Source organism: Bos mutus, unplaced genomic scaffold (assembly GCF_027580195.1).
Source record: "Bos mutus isolate GX-2022 unplaced genomic scaffold, NWIPB_WYAK_1.1 CTG385, whole genome shotgun sequence".
Taxonomy (NCBI): Eukaryota; Metazoa; Chordata; class Mammalia; order Artiodactyla; family Bovidae; genus Bos; species Bos mutus.
Window position 1 is genome coordinate 1 of NW_027219871.1, and position 8,567 is coordinate 8,567.

Genomic DNA, 8,567 nt, shown 5'->3' on the forward strand with positions numbered 1-8,567 from the left:
AGCCGAAGTAAAAGGGAAGCAGCCGTCAGGAGTGACGGATGAGAGTGCCGTGACTCGGATTCGAACCGAGGTTGCTGCGGCCACAACGCAGAGTACTAACCACTATACGATCACGGCGCGCCACGGCTCCTGCCGCCGTCGCAGCCCTTGCTCTTACAAGGCGGACGTAAATTCCTTCCCGTCACTGCGCTGTTGCTGGACGACAACAGGTATTCATAGACTTTCTTTCGTCTCTGCTCTCTTATCCAGTCCCTTCCTCTCAATTTTGATACATGGTGACTAAATCAAAACAGAAACCAAATCTTGCCTCCCGCAAACGGGCACGTGCCTCTGCACAGACCTCCTGGGAAGTCTCTTTATCCTGATCCCCACCTCGCCGGCTTCTTTCCCGGCACGTCGCGTTTGTCCCTTAGGACCGACCTCCGCACCCCCTGGTTCCCGCTCCCGCCCCACCGACCGCGGACCAGAGGAGGGAGGGCGGCGCCAGCGAAGCAATCGGAGAGCCGTCACAGGGCCCACCGGGGATTCAGCTTCCTTCGGCTCAGGCCCGAGGCGTCTCGGGGGCGCTGCATCTGCGGCGGGTGTGGAACCAGGCGCCGCGGGGATGAACCGCTGCCCTTTCTGGCTTCGGAATCGCCCGACTCCCGGCTTCCCACGAGCATCAGCGCACTGCGTCGAAGTCAGTTCTCCGGCTGTCCGAGGGTTTGAGCCGGTGTCGTTGTCCACGAAAAGGCGTGTGACTCTGCCTGGCGTGGAACGGCTACGTTTCTTCTCTATGGCATTGAGAGGGGTAGGTCGTTCGTTAGTCTCTGTGGCGCAATCGGTTAGCGCGTTCGGCTGTTAACCGAAAGGTTGGTGGTTCGAGCCCACCCAGGGACGCCTTCCGCTTACACCTTTCTAGAACGTGAAAGCTTTTCGCTTCTTTCTTTTCTACCCATCCTCTACTGTGAAGGCGGGAAAGGGCCCCTTCACTCCTACCCTCTTGGCTCCTCTTTCCTGTCCACCTCACAGGGACATAAGGCGGGATCAGAAGGCCATCACTGAGCTGGATAGAAGAACTCATCTGGAAAATAGGTCCCCTGGAAATTCCTGAGATGTCATAGTTCCTTTCTGAATTGCTTTTAACGAGGGAGTTACTACTGTCTTTTTTTTTTTTTTTTTGCGCGTACTGCTAATACTATTTATTTAATACTTTCCATCTGCTTTCATGGTTACAAATAATGCTGTACATTACTGTACATACATCGTTGTACAATGTATGTACATCATCCTTGTACATACCTCGTTGGCCCCTTGTACAAGGTCTTCTGTAGCGACAAGTCCTGGAAAGGCAATTGCTCTATCACATGGTGTTTACAATGCGTAGTGTGATCAATGCCAAGAAATAGAGGTAAACAATAGAATGGGAAAGACCAGAGATCTCTTCAAGAAAATTAGAGATACCAAGGGAATATTTCATGCAAAGATGCGCACAATAAAGGAGAAAAATGGTATGGACCTAACAGAAGCAGAAGATATTAAGAAGAGGTGGCAAGAATACACAAAAGAACTGTACAAAAAAGATCTTCATGACCCAGATAATCACGATGGTGTGATCACTCACCTAGAGCCAGACATCTTGGAATGCGAAGTCAAGTGGACCTTAGGAAGCATCACTACGAACAAAGCTAGTGAAGGTGATGGAATTCCAGTTGAGCTATTTCAAATCCTGAAAGATGATGCTGTGAAAGTGCTGCACTCAATATTCTAGCAAATTGGAAAACTCAGCAGTGGCCACAGGACTGGAAAAGCTCTATTTTCATTCCAATCCCAAAGAAAGGCAATGCCAAAGAATGTTCAAACTACCGCACAATTGCACTCATCTCTCATGCTAGCAAAGTAATGTTCAAAATTCTCCACACCAAGCTTCAACAGTACGTGAACTGTGAACTCCCAAATGTGCAAGCTGGATTTAGAAAAGGCAGATGAACCAGAGATCAAATTGCCGACATCCATTGGATCATCGAAAAAGCAAGAGAGTTCCAGAAAAGCATCTACTTGTGCTTTATTGACTACACCAAAACCTTTGAATGTGTGGCCCACAACAAACTGGAAAATTCTTCAAGAGATGGGAATACCAAACCACCTGACCTGCCTCCTGAGAAATCTGTATGCAGGTCAAGAAGCAACATTTAGAATGGGACATGGAGCAACAGACTGGTTCCAAATTGGGAAAGCAGTATGTCAAGGCTGTATATTGTCACCAGGCTATTTAACTCATATGCAGAGTACATCATGTGAAATGCTGGGCTGAATGAAACACAAGCTGGAATTAAGGTTACTGGGAGAAATATCAATAACCTCAGATATGCAGATGACACCACCCTTATGGCAGAAAGCAAAGAAAACCTGAAGAATCTCTTGATGAAAGTGAAAGAAGAGAGTGAAAATGTTGGCTTAAAACTCAACATTCAGAAAACTAAGATCATGGAATCTGGTCCAATCAATTCATGGCAGATAGATAGGGAAACAATAAGAAACTTTATTTTTGGGGGGGCTCCTAAATCACTGCAGATGGTGACTGCAGCCAACAAATTAAAAGTTGCTTGCTCCTTGGAAGAAAAGCTATGACCAACCTAGACAGCATATTAAAAAATAGAGACATTACTTTGCCAACAAAAGTCCATTTAGTCAACGTTACGGTTTTTCCAGTAGTCACGTATGGATGTGAGAGTTGGACTATAAAGAAAGCTGAATGCTGAAGAATTGATGCTTTTGAACTGTGGTGTTGGAGAAGACTCTTTGAGAGTCCCTTGGACTGCAAGGAGATCCAACCAATCAATCAGTCCTCAATATTCATTGGAAGGACTGAAGCTCAAAGTGAATCTCCAATACTTTGGCCACCTGATGGGAAGAACTGTCTCATTTGAAAAGACCCTGATGCTGGGAAAGACTGAAGGTGGGAGGAGAAGGGGATGATAGAAGATGAGATGGTTGGATGGCATCACCAACTCGATGGACATAAGTTTGAGTAAGCTCCAGGAGCTGGCGATGGACAGGGAAACCTGTTGTGCTGCAGTCCATGCGATCTCAGAGTCGAACTGAAGCAACTGAACTGAGCGACTGAACTGAACTGACAGTGTTTACATGGCTCATATACAATCCCATTTCTACTCCTTGGTTGGCTTATTAGCTATCTAGTCTTTCTTTTCTTATTTAAGTGACTGCTTGAAGCTTTACAGCAGACATCTGTAACTTACCACAATCTGCCTTCAAGTTCACATCTTCAAATTTCTTCGCTGCAGGCCCTTCTGCTATTGTCATCATGCATTTTACTTGTTATAAACCCCACAATGCCTCATGATTAGAAAAATTAGCCCCACGTTTCTAAAGAGACTGAAATAATAAGAAAAAGCTTATGTATTTTCCCACACAGGCATCTTTTCTGTTGTCCTTGGTGCCTTTGTGTATATCCAGATTTCCATCTGAGGTCAGTGGACACCTTTAACATTTCTTACTATGTGTGTCTGTTGGTGATGAATTCTTTTAGCATAGTAGGTTGGTCTGTAGATGTCATTTTTCACTTTCATTTCTGAAAGACATTTCTTGGGGAGGAGGCGTGAACTCTAGGTTGACTGCTGCCCTCCAGTCCTTTAAAGATGTTGCTCCACTGTCTTCTCACTGCTTCTGATGAGAAATCTAACATAATCTTTATTTTCATTTTCTGTTTGTACTGTCTTTTCCTGCTCACTTCTTTGGAAATGTTTTTCTTCTTCAATGGAGTTGAGCAGTTTAATTCTGATGTGGCTCCTGTGGTTTGTTTAATGTTTCTTGTGCTCATAATGTTCATTTGGCTCTTTGGAAATTTTTCTGTCAATGTTTCTCAAAAAATTATTTCTTCCCTTCTGGTCTTTTCAGAAACTCCACATTACTCATATATTGGACCTTTTAAACATACCCTATCCCTCAGACATGCTATGTTCATTAAAAAACATTTTTTGTGTGTGTGTATGGTTTCATTTTGGATATGGTCAATTCTTCATGGCTTTGTGTTCTCTAATCTTCCCCCACCCCCACCCCATACACCAGCAACATCTAATCTGCTATTAACTGCATCTGGTGAATTATATAATACTAGATGTTATCATTTCTATGTCTAAAGTTTGCTTCTGGCCGTTTGTATATGTTCTACATTTCTACTTAACTCTTGGGTCATATGCAACACAGTCGTGATAGCTATCTTTCTGCTAATTATAACATCATGTCAGTTGTGGTTCAGTTTCAATGGATTGATCAGTCTCCTCCTTAACACATAACATTTTCCTGCCTCTTTGCATTCTTGGCATTCTTTGACAGACATTGTCAGTTTCTCTTCTTAGACACTAGCTATTTTGGCATTCCTATAAGTTATCTTGAGTTTTGTTCTGGGGTACAATTAAGTGACTTGTAAACAGATCCCTTTGGATCTTGCTTTTATCATTATTCTCAGGGTGATTATTCCCACTACTGAAACGAGAGTTTGTTGAATGTTCTTCCCAATGGCCCATGAATTATGAGTGGCTGTGGGGGGAGTACCATTGCCTGTCTTGTGTGAGCACTAGGCATTGTACCCTGATTTTTAAAAAGGTTTCTTTCCTTGGTCTCAGGCAGCTTCTTCACAAGCATTCTCTGACCACTATTCTAATGAGTATTTGACGCAGACCCTTTCATAGCCCTAGATCTTTGATCCACTTAACACCGGATCTTTGTTCTGTGGACTCTAGCTTCCTTGCTGTCCAACTAACACTCGGATTCACCTCCACCATCCAAGGATTTGGCCTCAGATCCCCTCTCCTGGTGGGCAGCCTGGACACTCTCTGAAAGCAGTAAGCTGGGTCAATGGCAGGGCTCATCTTGTTTCTCATGTCTCACGGGTTGCTGTCTTTTGCTGTCTGGTTTACAGTGTCTGGAAAACTGGTTATGTCATGTCTTTTATATTTTGCATCTTGAGGGTGGTGTTTGGGATGTGGGTGAGATTTCAGAGAAGGTGGTGACTCTGATAAAGTCTGGCAAAGAAGCCTTTTCTTTGTGTCCATCCTTGAAATCAACCTGTTTGAGCCTGCCCACCAAGGGCAGCCAGATGCTGGGTCTGTTCAATGAGGGTCCTGTCGCCCTCATCTGGAATTTCAGGTCTCTTTGAGTTCAGCCTGCAGAGAAGCTTTGGGCTACTCTATTTGGGCTGCCCTAGGCTTCCCTGAGGAGGAGGTGCACAGGGATGAGTAGAGTTTAAATATGGTGTCCAACATGTGAGGCCACACCCCCAGCCCCCTGCTTTGCAGCCTCTGGTCTCCCAGGGGTCCCGCCCATTGGCAGTTCATACTGGGTCAGCCTGAGCTCCTGAGACACCCAAACCAGGAGGGACACTTAAGGGAAACCAGATGCCCACTTCAGTCCTGTCCCCAATGGACCCCAAAAGTGTCCTGATTGAGAAAGAAAGGCAGTGAATCTCTCTTTTTGGGTAGGTGGAAGAGAGATCAAAGGGAAAGTGAAGAAAAATCCTATGAGGTTTCAGGATCTAGAGTTACCATTGAAGTCCACCACCTCTGAAACTTCCCCCTGGCTAGTGAAGGGGAATGGAGTCCCCTTGTCCAGTCTACCCAAGTACACAAAGCAGACAAGGATGGCCTGGGTCCCAGTAAATAGGCAATCCCCAGTCTTCCCATTTGGTAGTATTTGAACTTCTCTAGGCACGATTTCCTCTTGATCAAAGGACTAAAAACTGAGCTAACTTCCCACTGCCTCCTCACCTCCCTTCACCACCTTCAACCTACCAACCCCATCATCTGGAAATGCAGAATGCTTTGAGACTTGTAGGTCTTTCCTGCAGGTTCTTCAGCCCTGCAGGTAACTGGGAATTTGTTCTCCAAAGAGGGAGCAATAGAGGATCTTTGGCCACAAGGGGGCAGCCAGTACATGTGAGGGAGGGCCTGTGTCCCAAAGGGAAAGCAGAAGAGGAAGTGATGACCTATCTTGGCCTGGGTGATGGTTACATGAGTTATTACATGTTGCAAAATGTATCATTTGGTGTGGAAATAAACAGAACAGGAAAACTTGTTGCTCTACCTAACTAGAAGAGTTACTATGACCCCTTATAGACCAACAAAGTGCAAGTGGCATCAATGTACAGAAATACAAAATGGACTGAGTTGACAGACTTGAAACTGACCCTAGCTCAGTAAGTGAATGAATTTTCAAGAAAAGCCGTTCAATGGGGAAAGGAAATAGGTTCAATATTGGGGATGGGGCAGTTTATTTCTATCTCACAGACAAGGATTGGTCTGAAGTGTATCATAGACCCAGACATAAAAGTTAGAAGGCATTTTGAGGATACTTCGTGATTTGGTGGTAGGCAAAGATTTATTAGGAAAGTTATGACCAAAAGCAGAGACAATTACTTTGCCAACAAAGGTCCGTCTAGTCAAGGCTATGGTTTTTCCAGTGGTCATGTATGGATGTGAAAGTTGGACTGTGAAGAACGCTGAGCGCCAAAGAATTGATGCTTTTGAACTGTGGTTTTGGAGAAGATTCTTGAGAGTCCCTTGGACTGCAAGGAGATCCAACCAGGCCATTCTAAAGGAGATCAGTCCTGGGTGTTCATTGGAAGGACTGATGTTGAAGGTGAAACTCCAGTACTTTGGCCACCTCATGCGAAAAGTTGAGTCACTGAAAAGACTCTGATGCTGGGAGGGTTTGGGAGCAGGAGGAGAAGGGGACGACAGAGGATGAGATGGCTGGATGGCATCACCAACTCGATGGACAAGAGTTTGGGTGAACTCTGGGAGTTGGTGATGGGCAGGGAGGCCCGGCATGCTGTGATTCATGGGGTCACAAAAAGTCGGACACGACTGAACGACTGAACTGAACTGAACTGAAAGATTTATTAACCAGGACACAAAGAATATAAAATAAAGACAAATGATACATTAGACATCATCAATGTTAACCATGTCTTCTCAGCCAAAGATGCCACTGAAGTGAAAAAGCAAGCTACAGACAAGAAAATATTCACAAAACATAGCTTACAACCCCACCTCCCATGATTATGATGTATAATGACCTTCTCCAACCCAGGAATAATTTTTTTAAAAGAACAACCAACTTTTTATTTTTTCAGATGGATAAAAGATATGAACAGGTACTTCAGAAGATATGCACATGGCCAACAAAGGATGCAAGCAGTGCGCATTATTTGTAGCTGTCAGAGAAAAGGACATCAAAACCACATTGAGATACCACTACTCTTTTAGTAGCATGGCTAAAATTATGAAGAGAAGAAACTCCAACAGTATTGCAAAGAAATGGAATAACCACAACTCTCATTCATATTGTTGGGGGTAATATAAAATGTTACAACTGCTCTGGAAAAGGCTTTAATGTTTCATGAAGTTGAGTATATACTACTCTTTGGTACCAGCAATTCTTCACCTAGGTTTCTTTTTTTCCAAGAGAAATGAAAACCTATGTCTACAAAAATCTCTTGTGAAGAGAATGTTCAAAGCAGCTTCATTCACAATAGCCAATACTGGAAACAGCTCAAATGCTCTTTATTGAGTGAATGGTAAACAGAGTGTGCTGTGTTACTGCCATGGAATATATCTCAACAATGAAAGAGAAATAAAATGTGCTTTACTCAACAATGGATAAAGTCAGAGAGACTATGCAGATAAAGAGGTGTGAAAAAAAATAGTATTTGCACTACGATCCCATTTCCATGACATTCTGTAAGAGGCAAATATACAAATGAAAGGAGTCTGGACAGTAGTTGTTAACAAATAAATCAGAGGAAAATGACAATGACAATGATTTTAATGATTCCTAATTGCTCATTGAGTAGTCACTAAATCCAGGCAAAGGGGAAAATAACAATAGGGCTGGGAATTCCCTTGTTGGACCAGTCTGATAGATGAAATGTTGAGGCACTGTCAATGTCCATATACAGCATAAGTAAAACCACCAGGTCACCAAAGCAGCAATTAGTAAAGGTTGATGGTGCCCAAAAAGACAGTTCAGGACGAGGGAGTGTTCCAACAAATTATGGAAGGAGGCTCAGAGGTGTACTGTTAAAAAGCAACTTATACAGTGAGGAGGTAGTGGCTGTTTATTCTTCACCGATGATTGGTTGTATCAATAAAGCTGTCTTCCTCGTGATAGGGACTTGGTGAAAAGTGGTTGCTTTCAATCAATTTGGGCGAAGAGTTTTGTTTTGTTTTTGGTTTTCAGAGGCATAAACAAGATAAGTTTCACTCATTTTGCAAAATAAGCTAAGGGAGCTTTTGCTTGCACAGCTAAACAGGGTTCTGTGCTCAGGGAGTCTTCAAGTCTGATCTCCATTTGTGATTGACCCAAACTCCCCACTTTGGGTCCTGCTTTCAGTATAACTTTCCTGTCTGTTGCCAGCAAAGCTGTGGTCAGGCGGAGGAATCACTTGTTCGCTGTTTCCACTAGTTGGTTGTCAGAGCAGAGGATGCTGTAGTCACCGTTCTTCATCACTTATAAGCGGTAATAGTTAAGTTCCTCCAGTAGTCCTGGCCTGATGGATACCGTTTGTC

The 8,567-nt window shown here is 43.8% G+C and overlaps 2 non-coding genes across 2 annotated transcripts; one reads left to right on the forward strand and one right to left on the reverse strand.

The window, feature by feature from the left end:
* Positions 1–45: 45 nt before the first annotated feature.
* On the reverse strand, positions 46–117 carry TRNAH-GUG (transfer RNA histidin (anticodon GUG)). Its single transcript has one exon. It is a non-coding gene; the product is annotated as a tRNA-His (tRNA).
* A 688-nt stretch (positions 118–805) lies between these two features.
* TRNAN-GUU (transfer RNA asparagine (anticodon GUU)) lies at positions 806–879 on the forward strand. The gene has a single exon. It is a non-coding gene; the product is annotated as a tRNA-Asn (tRNA).
* Positions 880–8,567: the final 7,688 nt, after the last annotated feature.